This window comes from Taudactylus pleione, unplaced genomic scaffold (assembly GCF_031769625.1).
Source record: "Taudactylus pleione unplaced genomic scaffold, aTauple2 ptg001039l, whole genome shotgun sequence".
Lineage (NCBI taxonomy): Eukaryota > Metazoa > Chordata > Amphibia > Anura > Myobatrachidae > Taudactylus > Taudactylus pleione.
In genome coordinates, this window is record NW_028285440.1 from 1394290 (window position 1) to 1413624 (window position 19335).

Consider the following 19335-nt stretch of genomic DNA (forward strand, 5'->3'; position numbering starts at 1 on the left):
GGTACTGACACTCCAGCAGAACCATTTACATCTGTATCCAGCACTGTCTGAGGTACTGACACTCCAGCAGAACCATTACACCTGTATGCACCACTGTCTGAGGTACTGACACTCCAGCAGAACCATTACACCTGTATCCACCACTGTCTGAGGTACTGACACTCTAGCAGAACCATTTACTCCTGTATCCACCACTGTCTGTGGTACTGACACTCCAGCAGAACCATTACACCTGTATCCAGCACTGTCCATCAGGTACTGACACTCCAGCAGAACCATTTACACCTGTATCCACCACTGTCTGAGGTACTGACACTCCAGCAGAACCATTTACACCTGTATCCACCACTGTCTGAGGTACTGACACTCCAGCAGAACCATTACTCCTGTATCCACCACTGTCTGAGGTACTGACACTCCAGCAGATCCATTTACACCTGTATCCTGCACTGTCTGAGGTACTGACACTCCAACAGAACCTTTTATACCTCTAACCACCACTGTCCATCAGGTACTGACACTCCAGCAGAACCATTACACCTGTATCCACTACTGTCTGAGGTACTGACACTCCAGCAGAACCATTTACACCTGTATCCACCACTGTCTGAGGTACTGACATTCCAGCAGAACCATTACTCCTGTATCCACCACTGTCTGAGGTACTGACACTCCAGCAGATCCATTTACACCTGTATCCTGCACTGTCTGAGGTACTGACACTCCAACAGAACCTTTTATACCTCTAACCACCACTGTCCATCAGGTACTGACACTCCAGCAGAACCATTACACCTGTATCCACCACTGTCTGAGGTACTGACACTCCAGCAGAACCATTTACACCTGTATCCAGCACTGTCCATCAGGTACTGACACTCCAGCAGAACCATTACACCTGTATCCACCACTTTCTGAGGTACTGACACTCCAGCAGAACCATTTACACCTGTATCCACTACTGTCTGAGGTACTGACACTCCAGCAGAACCATTTACACCTGTATCCACCACTGTCTGAGGTACTGACACTCCAGCCGAACCATTTACACCTGTATCCACCACTGTCTGAGGTACTGACACTCCAGCAGAACCATTACTCCTGTATCCACCACTGTCTGTGGTTCTGATACTCCAGCAGAACCATTACACCTGAATCCAGCACTGTCCATCAGGTACTGACACACCAGCAGAACCATCAGAACCATTACACCTGTATCCACCACTGTCTGAGGTACTGACACTCCAGAAGAACCATAACACCTGTAACCACCACTGTCTGTGGTACTGACACTCCAGCAGAACCATTACACCTGAATCCAGCACTGTCTGAGGTACTGACACTCCAGCAGAACAATTTACATCTGTATCCAGCACTGTCCATCAGGTACTGACACTCCAGCAGAACCATTTACACCTGTATCCAGCACTGTCTGAGGTACTGACACTCCAGCAGAACCATTACACCTGTATCCACCACTGTCTGAGGTACTGACACTCCAGCAGAACCATTACACCTGTATCCACCACTGTCTGAGGTACTGACACTCCAGCAGAACCATTTACACCTGTATCCAGCACTGTCCATCAGGTACTGACACTCCAGCAGAACCATTACACCTATATCCAGCACTGTCTGAGGTACTGACACTCCAGCAGAACCATTACACCTGTATCCACCACTGCCTGAGGTACTGACACTCCAGCAGAACCATTTCTACCTTTATCCACCACTGTCTGAGGTACTGACACTCCAGCAGAACCATTACACCTGTATCCACCACTGTCTGAGGTACTGACACTCCAGCAGAACCATTACACCTGTATCCAGCACTGTCCATCCGGTACTGACACTCCAGCAAAACCATTTATACCTGTATCCACCACTGTCTGAGGTACTGACACTCCAGCAGAACCATTTATACCTGTATCCACCACTGTCTGAGGTACTGACACTACTGCAGAACCATTTACATCTGTATCCAGCACTGTCCATTAGGTACTGACACTCCAGCAGATCCATTTACACCTGTATCCACCACTGTCTGAGGTCCTGACACTCCTGCAGAACCATTACACCTGTATCCAGCACTGTCTGAGGTACTGACACTCCAGCAGAACCATTTACACCTGTATCCAACATTGTCTGAGGTACTGACACTCCAGCAGAACCATTACACCTGTATCCAGCACTGTCTGAGGTACTGACACTCCAGCAGAACCATTACACCTGTATCTAGCACTGTCTGAGGTACTGACACTCCAGCAGAACCATTTACATCTGTATCCAGCATGGTCCATCAGGTCCTGACACTCCAGCAGAACCATTTACACCTGTAACCACCACTGTCTGACGTACTGACACTCCAGCAGATCCATTACACCTGTATCCACCACTGTCTGAGGTACTGACACTCCAGCAGAACCATTTACACCTGTATCCAGCACTGTCCATCAGGTACTGACACTCCAGCAGAACCATGACACCTATATCCAGCACTGTCTGAGGTACTGACACTCCAGCAGAACCATTACACCTGTATCCACCACTGCCTGAGGTACTGACACTCCAGCAGAACCATTTATACCTGTATCCACCACTGTCTGAGGTACTGACACTCCAGCAGAACCATTTACACCTCTATCCACCACTGTCTGAGGTACTGACACTCCAGCAGTACCATTACACCTGTATCCAGCACTGTCCATCAGGTACTGACACTCCAGCAGAACCATTTACACCTGTATCCACTACTGTCTGAGGTACTGACACTCCAGCAGAACCATTTACACCTGTATCCAGCACTGTCTGAGGTACTGACACTCCAGCAGAACCATGTACACCTGTATCCACCACTCTCTGAGGTACTGACACTCCAGCAGGACCATTTACACCTGTATCCAGCACTGTCTGAGGTACTGACACTCCAGCAGAACCATTTATACCTGTATCCACCACTGTCCATCAGGTACTGACACTCCAGAAGAACCATTTATACCTGTATCCACCACTGTCTGAGGTACTGACACTCCAGCAGAACCATTTACACCTGTATCCAGCACTGTCTGAGGTACTGACACTCCAGCAAATCCATTACACCTGTATCCACCACTTTCTGAGGTACTGACACTCCAGCAGAACCATTTACACCTGTATCCACCACTGTCTGTGGTACTGAAACTCCAGCAGAAACATTACACCTGTATCCACCACTGTCTGAGGTACTGACACTCCAGCAGAACCATTACACCTGTATCCACCACTGTCTGAGGTACTGACACTCCAGCAGAACCAATACACCTGTATCCACCACTGTCTGAGGTACTGACACTCCAGCAGAACCATTTCAACTGTATCCACCACTGTCTGAGGTACTGACACTCCAGCAGAACCATTACACCTGTATCCAGCACTGTCCATCAGGTACTGACACTCCAGCAGAACCATTTACACCTGTATCCACCACTGTCTGAGGTACTGACACTCCAGCAGAACCATTACACCTGTATCCAGCACTGTCTGTGGTACTGACACTCCAGCAGAACCATTTCTACCTGTATCCAGCACTGTCTGAGGTAGACACTCCAGCAGAACCATTTACATCTGTATCCACCACTGTCTGAGGTACTGACACTCCAGCAGAACCATTACACCTGTATCCAGCACTGTCTGAGGTACTGACACTCCAGCAGAAACATTACACCTGTATCCACCACTGTCTGTGTTACTGACACTCCAGCAGAACCATTACACCTGTATCCAGCACTGTCTGAGGTACTGACACTCCAGCAGAACCATTTACATCTGTATCCAGCACTGTCTGAGGTACTGACACTCCAGCAGAACCATTACACCTGTATGCACCACTGTCTGAGGTACTGACACTCCAGCAGAACCATTACACCTGTATCCACCACTGTCTGAGGTACTGACACTCTAGCAGAACCATTTACACCTGTATCCACCACTGTCTGTGGTACTGACACTCCAGCCGAACCATTACACCTGTATCCAGCACTGTCAGAGGTACTGACACTCCAGCAGAAACATTACACCTGTATCCACCACTGTCTGTGGTTCTGATACTCCAGCAGAACCATTACACCTGAATCCAGCACTGTCCATCAGGTACTGACACACCAGCAGAACCATCAGAACCATTACACCTGTATCCACCACTGTCTGAGGTACTGACACTCCAGAAGAACCATAACACCTGTAACCACCACTGTCTGTGGTACTGACACTCCAGCAGAACCATTACACCTGAATCCAGCACTGTCTGAGGTACTGACACTCCAGCAGAACAATTTACATCTGTATCCAGCACTGTCCATCAGGTACTGACACTCCAGCAGAACCATTTACACCTGTATCCAGCACTGTCTGAGGTACTGACACTCCAGCAGAACCATTACACCTGTATCCACCACTGTCTGAGGTACTGACACTCCAGCAGAACCATTACACCTGTATCCACCACTGTCTGAGGTACTGACACTCCAGCAGAACCATTTACACCTGTATCCAGCACTGTCCATCAGGTACTGACACTCCAGCAGAACCATTACACCTATATCCAGCACTGTCTGAGGTACTGACACTCCAGCAGAACCATTACACCTGTATCCACCACTGCCTGAGGTACTGACACTCCAGCAGAACCATTTCTACCTTTATCCACCACTGTCTGAGGTACTGACACTCCAGCAGAACCATTACACCTGTATCCACCACTGTCTGAGGTACTGACACTCCAGCAGAACCATTACACCTGTATCCAGCACTGTCCATCCGGTACTGACACTCCAGCAAAACCATTTATACCTGTATCCACCACTGTCTGAGGTACTGACACTCCAGCAGAACCATTTATACCTGTATCCACCACTGTCTGAGGTACTGACACTACTGCAGAACCATTTACATCTGTATCCAGCACTGTCCATTAGGTACTGACACTCCAGCAGATCCATTTACACCTGTATCCACCACTGTCTGAGGTCCTGACACTCCTGCAGAACCATTACACCTGTATCCAGCACTGTCTGAGGTACTGACACTCCAGCAGAACCATTTACACCTGTATCCAACATTGTCTGAGGTACTGACACTCCAGCAGAACCATTACACCTGTATCCAGCACTGTCTGAGGTACTGACACTCCAGCAGAACCATTACACCTGTATCTAGCACTGTCTGAGGTACTGACACTCCAGCAGAACCATTTACATCTGTATCCAGCATGGTCCATCAGGTCCTGACACTCCAGCAGAACCATTTACACCTGTAACCACCACTGTCTGACGTACTGACACTCCAGCAGATCCATTACACCTGTATCCACCACTTTCTGAGGTACTGACACTCCAGCAGAACCATTTACACCTGTATCCACCACTGTCTGTGGTACTGAAACTCCAGCAGAAACATTACACCTGTATCCACCACTGTCTGAGGTACTGACACTCCAGCAGAACCATTACACCTGTATCCACCACTGTCTGAGGTACTGACACTCCAGCAGAACCACTACACCTGTATCCACCACTGTCTGAGGTAATGACACTCCAGCAGAACCATTTCAACTGTATCCACCACTGTCTGAGGTACTGACACTCCAGCAGAACCATTACACCTGTATCCAGCACTGTCCATCAGGTACTGACACTCCAGCAGAACCATTTACACCTGTATCCACCACTGTCTGAGGTACTGACACTCCAGCAGAACCATTACACCTGTATCCAGCACTGTCTGTGGTACTGACACTCCAGCAGAACCATTACACCTGTATCCAGCACTGTCTGAGGTAGACACTCCAGCAGAACCATTTACATCTGTATCCAGCACTGTCCATCAGGTACTGACACTCCAGCAGAACCATTTACACCTGTATCCAGCACTGTCTGAGGTACTGACACTACAGCAGAACCATTTATACCTGTATCCACCGCTGTCTGAGGTACTGACACTCCAGCAGAACCATTTACACCTGTATCCACCACTGTCTGAGGTACTGACACTCCAGCAGAACCATAACTCCTGTATCCACCACTGTCTGAGGTACTGACACTCCAGCAGATACATTTACACCTGTATCCTGCACTGTCTGAGGTACTGACACTCCAACAGAACCTTTTATACCTCTAACCCCCACTGTCCATCAGGTACTGACACTCCAGCAGAACCATTACACCTGTATCCACTACTGTCTGAGGTACTGACACTCCAGCATAACCATTTGCACCTGTATCCACCACTGTCTGAGGTACTGACACTCCAGCAGAACCATTACTCCTGTATCCACCACTGTCTGAGGTACTGACACTCCAGCAGATCCATTTACACCTGTATCCTGCACTGTCTGAGGTACTGACACTCCAACAGAACCTTTCATACCTCTAACCACCTCTGTCCATCAGGTACTGACACTCCAGCAGAACCATTACACCTGTATCCACCACTGTCTGAGGTACTGACACTCCAGCAGAACCATTTACACCTGTATCCAGCACTGTCCATCAGGTACTGACACTCCAGCAGAACCATTACACCTGTATCCACCACTTTCTGAGGTACTGACACTCCAGCAGAACCATTTACACCTGTATCCACCACTGTCTGAGGTACTGACACTCCAGCAGAACCATTTACACCTGTATCCACCACTGTCTGAGGTACTGACACTCCAGCAGAACCATTACTCCTGTATCCACCACTGTCTGAGGTACTGACACTCCAGCAGATCCATTTACACCTGTATCCTGCACTGTCTGAGGTACTGACACTCCAACATAACCTTTTATACCTCTAACCACCACTGTCCATCAGGTACTGACACTCCAGCAGAACCATTACACCTGTATCCACCACTTTCTGAGGTACTGACACTCCAGCAGAACCATTTACACCTGTATCCACTACTGTCTGAGGTACTGACACTCCAGCAGAACCATTTACACCTGTATCCACCACTGTCTGAGGTACTGACACTCCAGCAGAACCATTTACACCTGTATCCACCACTGTCTGAGGTACTGACACTCCAGCAGAACCATTACTCCTGTATCCACCACTGTCTGAGGTACTGACACTCCAGCAGATCCATTTACACCTGTATCCTGCACTGTCTGAGGTACTGACACTCCAACAGAACCTTTTATACCTCTAACCACCACTGTCCATCAGGTACTGACACTCCAGCAGAACCATTACACCTGTATCCACTACTGTCTGAGGTACTGACACTCCAGCAGAACCATTTACACCTGTATCCACCACTGTCTGAGGTACTGACATTCCAGCAGAACCATTACTCCTGTATCCACCACTGTCTGAGGTACTGACACTCCAGCAGATCCATTTACACCTGTATCCTGCACTGTCTGAGGTACTGACACTCCAACAGAACCTTTTATACCTCTAACCACCACTGTCCATCAGGTACTGACACTCCAGCAGAACCATTACACCTGTATCCACCACTGTCTGAGGTACTGACACTCCAGCAGAACCATTTACACCTGTATCCAGCACTGTCCATCAGGTACTGACACTCCAGCAGAACCATTACACCTGTATCCACCACTTTCTGAGGTACTGACACTCCAGCAGAACCATTTACACCTGTATCCACTACTGTCTGAGGTACTGACACTCCAGCAGAACCATTTACACCTGTATCTACCACTGTCTGAGGTACTGACACTCCAGCCGAACCATTTACACCTGTATCCACCACTGTCTGAGGTACTGACACTCCTGCAGAACCATTACTCCTGTATCCACCACTGTCTGTGGTTCTGATACTCCAGCAGAACCATTACACCTGAATCCAGCACTGTCCATCAGGTACTGACACACCAGCAGAACCATCAGAACCATTACACCTGTATCCACCACTGTCTGAGGTACTGACACTCCAGAAGAACCATAACACCTGTAACCACCACTGTCTGTGGTACTGACACTCCAGCAGAACCATTACACCTGAATCCAGCACTGTCTGAGGTACTGACACTCCAGCAGAACAATTTACATCTGTATCCAGCACTGTCCATCAGTTATTGACACTCCAGCAGAACCATTTACACCTGTATCCAGCACTGTCTGAGGTACTGACACTCCAGCAGAACCATTACACCTGTATCCACCACTGTCTGAGGTACTGACACTCCAGCAGAACCATTACACCTGTATCCACCACTGTCTGAGGTACTGACACTCCAGCAGAACCATTTACACCTGTATCCAGCACTGTCCATCAGGTACTGACACTCCAGCAGAACCATTACACCTATATCCAGCACTGTCTGAGGTACTGACACTCCAGCAGAACCATTACACCTGTATCCACCACTGCCTGAGGTACTGACACTCCAGCAGAACCATTTCTACCTTTATCCACCACTGTCTGAGGTACTGACACTCCAGCAGAACCATTACACCTGTATCCACCACTGTCTGAGGTACTGACACTCCAGCAGAACCATTACACCTGTATCCAGCACTGTCCATCCGGTACTGACACTCCAGCAAAACCATTTATACCTGTATCCACCACTGTCTGAGGTACTGACACTCCAGCAGAACCATTTATACCTGTATCCACCACTGTCTGAGGTACTGACACTACTGCAGAACCATTTACATCTGTATCCAGCACTGTCCATTAGGTACTGACACTCCAGCAGATCCATTTACACCTGTATCCACCACTGTCTGAGGTCCTGACACTCCAGCAGAACCATTACACCTGTATCCAGCACTGTCTGAGGTACTGACACTCCAGCAGAACCATTTACACCTGTATCCAACATTGTCTGAGGTACTGACACTCCAGCAGAACCATTACACCTGTATCCAGCACTGTCTGAGGTACTGACACTCCAGCAGAACCATTACACCTGTATCTAGCACTGTCTGAGGTACTGACACTCCAGCAGAACCATTTACATCTGTATCCAGCATGGTCCATCAGGTCCTGACACTCCAGCAGAACCATTTACACCTGTAACCACCACTGTCTGACGTACTGACACTCCAGCAGATCCATTACACCTGTATCCACCACTTTCTGAGGTACTGACACTCCAGCAGAACCATTTACACCTGTATCCACCACTGTCTGTGGTACTGAAACTCCAGCAGAAACATTACACCTGTATCCACCACTGTCTGAGGTACTGACACTCCAGCAGAACCATTACACCTGTATCCACCACTGTCTGAGGTACTGACACTCCAGCAGAACCACTACACCTGTATCCACCACTGTCTGAGGTAATGACACTCCAGCAGAACCATTTCAACTGTATCCACCACTGTCTGAGGTACTGACACTCCAGCAGAACCATTACACCTGTATCCAGCACTGTCCATCAGGTACTGACACTCCAGCAGAACCATTTACACCTGTATCCACCACTGTCTGAGGTACTGACACTCCAGCAGAACCATTACACCTGTATCCAGCACTGTCTGTGGTACTGACACTCCAGCAGAACCATTACACCTGTATCCAGCACTGTCTGAGGTAGACACTCCAGCAGAACCATTTACATCTGTATCCAGCACTGTCCATCAGGTACTGACACTCCAGCAGAACCATTTACACCTGTATCCACCACTGTCTGAGGTACTGACACTCCTGCAGAACCATTACACCTGTATCCACCCCGGTCTGAGGTACTGACACTCCAGCAGAACCATTTACACCTGTATCCACCACTGTCTGAGGTACTGACACTCCAGCAGAACCATTACACCTGTATCCAGCACTGTCTGAGGTACTGACACTCCAGCAGAAACATTACACCTGTATCCACCACTGTCTGTGTTACTGACACTCCAGCAGAACCATTTACACCTGTATCCAGCACTGTCTGAGGTACTGACACTACAGCAGAACCATTTATACCTGTATCCACCGCTGTCTGAGGTACTGACACTCCAGCAGAACCATTTACACCTGTATCCACCACTGTCTGAGGTACTGACACTCCAGCAGAACCATAACTCCTGTATCCACCACTGTCTGAGGTACTGACACTCCAGCAGATACATTTACACCTGTATCCTGCACTGTCTGAGGTACTGACACTCCAACAGAACCTTTTATACCTCTAACCACCACTGTCCATCAGGTACTGACACTCCAGCAGAACCATTACACCTGTATCCACTACTGTCTGAGGTACTGACACTCCAGCATAACCATTTGCACCTGTATCCACCACTGTCTGAGGTACTGACACTCCAGCAGAACCATTACTCCTGTATCCACCACTGTCTGAGGTACTGACACTCCAGCAGATCCATTTACACCTGTATCCTGCACTGTCTGAGGTACTGACACTCCAACAGAACCTTTCATACCTCTAACCACCACTGTCCATCAGGTACTGACACTCCAGCAGAACCATTACACCTGTATCCACCACTGTCTGAGGTACTGACACTCCAGCAGAACCATTTACACCTGTATCCAGCACTGTCCATCAGGTACTGACACTCCAGCAGAACCATTACACCTGTATCCACCACTTTCTGAGGTACTGACACTCCAGCAGAACCATTTACACCTGTATCCACCACTGTCTGAGGTACTGACACTCCAGCAGAACCATTTACACCTGTATCCACCACTGTCTGAGGTACTGACACTCCAGCAGAACCATTACTCCTGTATCCACCACTGTCTGAGGTACTGACACTCCAGCAGATCCATTTACACCTGTATCCTGCACTGTCTGAGGTACTGACACTCCAACATAACCTTTTATACCTCTAACCACCACTGTCCATCAGGTACTGACACTCCAGCAGAACCATTACACCTGTATCCACCACTTTCTGAGGTACTGACACTCCAGCAGAACCATTTACACCTGTATCCACTACTGTCTGAGGTACTGACACTCCAGCAGAACCATTTACACCTGTATCCACCACTGTCTGAGGTACTGACACTCCAGCAGAACCATTTACACCTGTATCCACCACTGTCTGAGGTACTGACACTCCAGCAGAACCATTACTCCTGTATCCACCACTGTCTGAGGTACTGACACTCCAGCAGATCCATTTACACCTGTATCCTGCACTGTCTGAGGTACTGACACTCCAACAGAACCTTTTATACCTCTAACCACCACTGTCCATCAGGTACTGACACTCCAGCAGAACCATTACACCTGTATCCACTACTGTCTGAGGTACTGACACTCCAGCAGAACCATTTACACCTGTATCCACCACTGTCTGAGGTACTGACATTCCAGCAGAACCATTACTCCTGTATCCACCACTGTCTGAGGTACTGACACTCCAGCAGATCCATTTACACCTGTATCCTGCACTGTCTGAGGTACTGACACTCCAACAGAACCTTTTATACCTCTAACCACCACTGTCCATCAGGTACTGACACTCCAGCAGAACCATTACACCTGTATCCACCACTGTCTGAGGTACTGACACTCCAGCAGAACCATTTACACCTGTATCCAGCACTGTCCATCAGGTACTGACACTCCAGCAGAACCATTACACCTGTATCCACCACTTTCTGAGGTACTGACACTCCAGCAGAACCATTTACACCTGTATCCCTACTGTCTGAGGTACTGACACTCCAGCAGAACCATTTACACCTGTATCCACCACTGTCTGAGGTACTGACACTCCAGCCGAACCATTTACACCTGTATCCACCACTGTCTGAGGTACTGACACTCCTGCAGAACCATTACTCCTGTATCCACCACTGTCTGTGGTTCTGATACTCCAGCAGAACCATTACACCTGAATCCAGCACTGTCCATCAGGTACTGACACACCAGCAGAACCATCAGAACCATTACACCTGTATCCACCACTGTCTGAGGTACTGACACTCCAGAAGAACCATAACACCTGTAACCACCACTGTCTGTGGTACTGACACTCCAGCAGAACCATTACACCTGAATCCAGCACTGTCTGAGGTACTGACACTCCAGCAGAACAATTTACATCTGTATCCAGCACTGTCCATCAGTTATTGACACTCCAGCAGAACAATTTACACCTGTATCCAGCACTGTCTGAGGTACTGACACTCCAGCAGAACCATTACACCTGTATCCACCACTGTCTGAGGTACTGACACTCCAGCAGAACCATTACACCTGTATCCACCACTGTCTGAGGTACTGACACTCCAGCAGAACCATTTACACCTGTATCCAGCACTGTCCATCAGGTACTGACACTCCAGCAGAACCATTACACCTATATCCAGCACTGTCTGAGGTACTGACACTCCAGCAGAACCATTACACCTGTATCCACCACTGCCTGAGGTACTGACACTCCAGCAGAACCATTTCTACCTTTATCCACCACTGTCTGAGGTACTGACACTCCAGCAGAACCATTACACCTGTATCCACCACTGTCTGAGGTACTGACACTCCAGCAGAACCATTACACCTGTATCCAGCACTGTCCATCCGGTACTGACACTCCAGCAAAACCATTTATACCTGTATCCACCACTGTCTGAGGTACTGACACTCCAGCAGAACCATTTATACCTGTATCCACCACTGTCTGAGGTACTGACACTACTGCAGAACCATTTACATCTGTATCCAGCACTGTCCATTAGGTACTGACACTCCAGCAGATCCATTTACACCTGTATCCACCACTGTCTGAGGTCCTGACACTCCAGCAGAACCATTACACCTGTATCCAGCACTGTCTGAGGTACTGACACTCCAGCAGAACCATTTACACCTGTATCCAACATTGTCTGAGGTACTGACACTCCAGCAGAACCATTACACCTGTATCCAGCACTGTCTGAGGTACTGACACTCCAGCAGAACCATTACACCTGTATCTAGCACTGTCTGAGGTACTGACACTCCAGCAGAACCATTTACATCTGTATCCAGCATGGTCCATCAGGTCCTGACACTCCAGCAGAACCATTTACACCTGTAACCACCACTGTCTGACGTACTGACACTCCAGCAGATCCATTACACCTGTATCCACCACTGTCTGAGGTACTGACACTCCAGCAGAACCATTTACACCTGTATCCAGCACTGTCCATCAGGTACTGACACTCCAGCAGAACCATGACACCTATATCCAGCACTGTCTGAGGTACTGACACTCCAGCAGAACCATTACACCTGTATCCACCACTGCCTGAGGTACTGACACTCCAGCAGAACCATTTATACCTGTATCCACCACTGTCTGAGGTACTGACACTCCAGCAGAACCATTACACCTGTATCCAGCACTGTCCATCCGGTACTGACACTCCAGCAAAACCATTTATACCTGTATCCACCACTGTCTGAGGTACTGACACTCCAGCAGAACCATTTATACCTGTATCCACCACTGTCTGAGGTACTGACACTACTGCAGAACCATTTACATCTGTATCCAGCACTGTCCATTAGGTACTGACACTCCAGCAGATCCATTTATACCTGTATCCACCACTGTCTGAGGTCCTGACACTCCTGCAGAACCATTACACCTGTATCCAGCACTGTCTGAGGTACTGACACTCCAGCAGAACCATTTACACCTGTATCCAACATTGTCTGAGGTACTGACACTCCAGCAGAACCATTACACCTGTATCCAGCACTGTCTGAGGTACTGACACTCCAGCAGAACCATTACACCTGTATCTAGCACTGTCTGAGGTACTGACACTCCAGCAGAACCATTTACATCTGTATCCAGCATGGTCCATCAGGTCCTGACACTCCAGCAGAACCATTTACACCTGTAACCACCACTGTCTGACGTACTGACACTCCAGCAGATCCATTACACCTGTATCCACCACTGTCTGAGGTACTGACACTCCAGCAGAACCATTTACACCTGTATCCAGCACTGTCCATCAGGTACTGACACTCCAGCAGAACCATGACACCTATATCCAGCACTGTCTGAGGTACTGACACTCCAGCAGAACCATTACACCTGTATCCACCACTGCCTGAGGTACTGACACTCCAGCAGAACCATTTATACCTGTATCCACCACTGTCTGAGGTACTGACACTCCAGCAGAACCATTTACACCTCTATCCACCACTGTCTGAGGTACTGACACTCCAGCAGTACCATTACACCTGTATCCAGCACTGTCCATCAGGTACTGACACTCCAGCAGAACCATTTACACCTGTATCCACCACTGTCTGAGGTACTGACACTCCAGCAGAACTATTACACCTGTATCCAGCACTGTCTGAGGTACTGATACTCCAGCAGAACCATTACACCTGTATCCACCACTTTCTGAGGTACTGACACTCCAGCAGAACCATTTACACCTGTATCCACTACTGTCTGAGGTACTGACACTCCAGCAGAACCATTTACACCTGTATCCAGCACTGTCTGAGGTACTGACACTCCAGCAGAACCATGTACACCTGTATCCACCACTCTCTGAGGTACTGACACTCCAGCAGAACCATTTACACCTGTATCCAGCACTGTCTGAGGTACTGACACTCCAGCAGAACCATTTATACCTGTATCCACCACTGTCCATCAGGTACTGACACTCCAGAAGAACCATTTATACCTGTATCCACCACTGTCTGAGGTACTGACACTCCAGCAGAACCATTTACACCTGTATCCAGCACTGTGTGAGGTACTGACACTCCAGCAGAACCATTACACCTGTATCCAGCACTGTCCATCAAGTACTGACACCAGCAGAACCATTTACACCTGTATCCACCACTGTCTGAGGTACTGACACTCCAGCAGAACAATTACACCTGTATCCAGCACTTTCCGAGGTACTGACACTCCAGCAGAACGATTACACCTGTATCCACCACTGTCTGTGGTACTGACACTCCAGCAGAACCATTTACATCTGTATCCAGCACTGTCCATCAGGTACTGACACTCCAGCAGAACCATTTACACCTGTATCCACCACTGTCTGAGGTACTGACACTCCAGCAGAACAATTACACCTGTATCCAGCACTGTCTGAGGTACTGACACTCCAGCAGAACCATTACACCTGTATCCACCACTTTCTGAGGTACTGACACTCCAGCAGAACCATTTACACCTGTATCCACTACTGTCTGAGGTACTGACACTCCAGCAGAACCATTTACACCTGTATCCAGCACTGTCGGAGGTAATGACACTCCAGAAGAACCATTACACCTGTATCCACCACTGACTGAGGTACTGACACTCGAGCAGAACCATTACACCTATATCCACCACTCTCTGAGGTACTGACTCTCCAGCAGAACCATTTACACCTGTATCCACCACTGTCTGAGGTACTGACACTCCAGCAGAACCATTTACACCTGTATCCACCACTGTCTGAGGTACTGACACTCCAGCAGAACCATTACACCTATATCCACCACTGTCTGTGGTACTGACACTCCAGCAGAACCATGTACACCTGTATCCACCACTCTCTGAGGTACTGACACTCCAGCAGAACCATTTACACCTGTATCCAGCACTGTCTGAGGTACTGACACTCCAGCAGAACCATTTATACCTGTATCCACCACTGTCCATCAGGAACTGACACTCCAGAAGAACCATTTATACCTGTATCCACCACTGTCTGAGGTACTGACACTCCAGCAGAACCATTTACACCTCTATCCACCACTGTCTGAGGTACTGGCACTCCAACAGAACCATTACACCTGTATCCAGCACTGTCCATCAAGTACTGACACCAGCAGAACCATTTACACCTGTATCCACCACTGTCTGAGGTACTGATGCTCCAGCAGAACAATTACACCTGTATCCAGCACTTTCTGAGGTACTGACACTCCAGCAGAACGATTACACCTGTATCCACCACTGTCTGTGGTACTGACACTCCAGCAGAACCATTTACATCTGTATCCAGCACTGTCCATCAGGTACTGACACTCCAGCAGAACCATTTACACCTGTATCCACCACTGTCTGAGGTACTGACACTCCAGCAGAACCATTTACACCTGTATCCACCACTGTCTGAGGTACTGACACTCCAGAAGAACCATAACACCTGTATCCACCACTGTCTGTGGTACTGACACTCCAGCAGAACCATTACACCTGAATCCAGCACTGTCTGAGGAACTGACACTCCAGCAGAACAATTTACATCTGTATCCAGCACTGTCCATCAGATACTGACACTCCAGCAGAACCATTTACACCTGTATCCAGCACTGTCTGAGGTACTGACACTCCAGCAGAACCATTACACCTGTATCCACCACTGTCTGAGGTACTGACACTCCAGCAGAACCATTTACACCTGTATCCAGCACTGTCCATCAGGTACTGACACTCCAGCAGAAGCATTACACCTATATCCAGTACTGTCTGAGGTACTGACACTCCAGCAGAACCATTACACCTGTATCCACCACTGGCTGAGGTACTGACACTCCAGCAGAACCATTTCTACCTTTATCCACCACTGTCTGAGGTACTGACACTCCAGCAGAACCATTACACCTGTATCCAAAACTGTCTGAGGTACTGACACTCCAGCAGAACCATTACACCTGTATCCAGCACTGTCCATCAGGTACTGACACTCCAGCAAAACCATTTATACCTGTATCCACCACTGTCTGAGGTACTGACACTCCAGCAGAACCATTTATACCTGTATCCATCACTGTCTGAGGTACTGACACTCCAGCAGAACCATTTATACCTGTATCCACCACTGTCTGAGGTACTGACACTACTGCAGAACCATTTACATCTGTATCCAGCACTGTCCATTAGGTACTGACACTCCAGCAGATCCATTTATACCTGTATCCACCACTGTCTGAGGTCCTGACACTCCTGCAGAACCATTACACCTGTATCCAGCACTGTCTGAGGTACTGACACTCCAGCAGAACCATTTACACCTGTATCCAACATTGTCTGAGGTACTGACACTCCAGCAGAACCATTACACCTGTATCCAGCACTGTCTGAGGTACTGACACTCCAGCAGAACCATTACACCTGTATCTAGCACTGTCTGAGGTACTGACACTCCAGCAGAACCATTTACATCTGTATCCAGCATGGTCCATCAGGTCCTGACACTCCAGCAGAACCATTTACACCTGTAACCACCAATGTCTGACGTACTGACACTCCAGCAGATCCATTACACCTGTATCCACCACTGTCTGAGGTACTGACACTCCAGCAGAACCATTTACACCTGTATCCAGCACTGTCCATCAGGTACTGACACTCCAGCAGAACCATGACACCTATATCCAGCACTGTCTGAGGTACTGACACTCCAGCAGAACCATTACACCTGTATCCACCACTGCCTGAGGTACTGACACTCCAGCAGAACCATTTATACCTGTATCCACCACTGTCTGAGGTACTGACACTCCAGCAGAACCATTTACACCTCTATCCACCACTGTCTGAGGTACTGACACTCCAGCAGTACCATTACACCTGTATCCAGCACTGTCCATCAGGTACTGACACTCCAGCAGAACCATTTACACCTGTATCCACCACTGTCTGAGGTACTGACACTCCAGCAGAACTATTACACCTGTATCCAGCACTGTCTGAGGTACTGACACTCCAGCAGAACCATTACACCTGTATCCACCACTTTCTGAGGTACTGACACTCCAGCAGAACCATTTACACCTGTATCCACTACTGTCTGAGGTACTGACACTCCAGCAGAACCATTTACACCTGTATCCACTACTGTCTGAGGTACTGACACTCCAGCAGAACCATTTACACCTGTATCCAGCACTGTCTGAGGTACTGACTCTCCAGCAGAACCATTTACACCTGTATCCAGCACTGTCTGAGGTACTGACACTCCAGCAGAACCATTTATACCTGTATCCACCACTGTCCATCAGGTACTGACACTCCAGAAGAACCATTTATACCTGTATCCACCACTGTCTGAGGTACTGACACTCCAGCAGAACCATTTACACCTGTATCCAGCACTGTCTGAGGTACTGACACTCCAGCAGAACCATTACACCTGTATCCAGCACTGTCCATCAAGTACTGACACCAGCAGAACCATTTACACCTGTATCCACCACTGTCTGAGGTACTGACACTCCAGCAGAACAATTACACCTGTATCCAGCACTTTCCGAGGTACTGACACTCCAGCAGAACGATTACACCTGTATCCACCACTGTCTGTGGTACTGACACTCCAGCAGAACCATTTACATCTGTATCCAGCACTGTCCATCAGGTACTGACACTCCAGCAGAACCATTTACACCTGTATCCACCACTGTCTGAGGTACTGACACTCCAGCAGAACAATTACAGCTGTATCCAGCACTGTCTGAGGTACTGACACTCCAGCAGAACCATTACACCTGTATCCACCACTTTCTGAGGTACTGACACTCCAGCAGAACCATTTACACCTGTATCAACTACTGTCTGAGGTACTGACACTCCAGCAGAACCATTTACACCTGTATCCAGCACTGTCGGAGGTAATGACACTCCAGAAGAACCATTACACCTGTATCCACCACTGACTGAGGTACTGACACTCGAGCAGAACCATTACACCTGTATCCACCACTCTCTGAGGTACTGACTCTCCAGCAGAACCATTTACACCTGTATCCACCACTGTCTGAGGTACTGACACTCCAGCAGAACCATTTACACCTGTATCCACCACTGTCTGAGGTACTGACACTCCAGCAGAACCATTACACCTATATCCACCACTGTCTGTGGTACTGACACTCCAGCAGAACCATGTACACCTGTATCCACCACTCTCTGAGGTACTGACACTCCAGCAGAACCATTTACACCTGTATCCAGCACTGTCTGAGGTACTGACACTCCAGCAGAACCATTTATACCTGTATCCACCACTGTCCATCAGGAACTGACACTCCAGAAGAACCATTTATACCTGTATCCACCACTGTCTGAGGTACTGACACTCCAGCAGAACCATTTACACCTCTATCCACCACTGTCTGAGGTACTGGCACTCCAACAGAACCATTACACCTGTATCCAGCACTGTCCATCAAGTACTGACACCAGCAGAACCATTTACACCTGTATCCACCACTGTCTGAGGTACTGATGCTCCAGCAGCACAATTACACCTGTATCCAGCACTTTCTGAGGTACTGACACTCCAGCAGAACGATTACACCTGTATCCACCACTGTCTGTGGTACTGACACTCCAGCAGAACCATTTACATCTGTATCCAGCACTGTCCATCAGGTACTGACA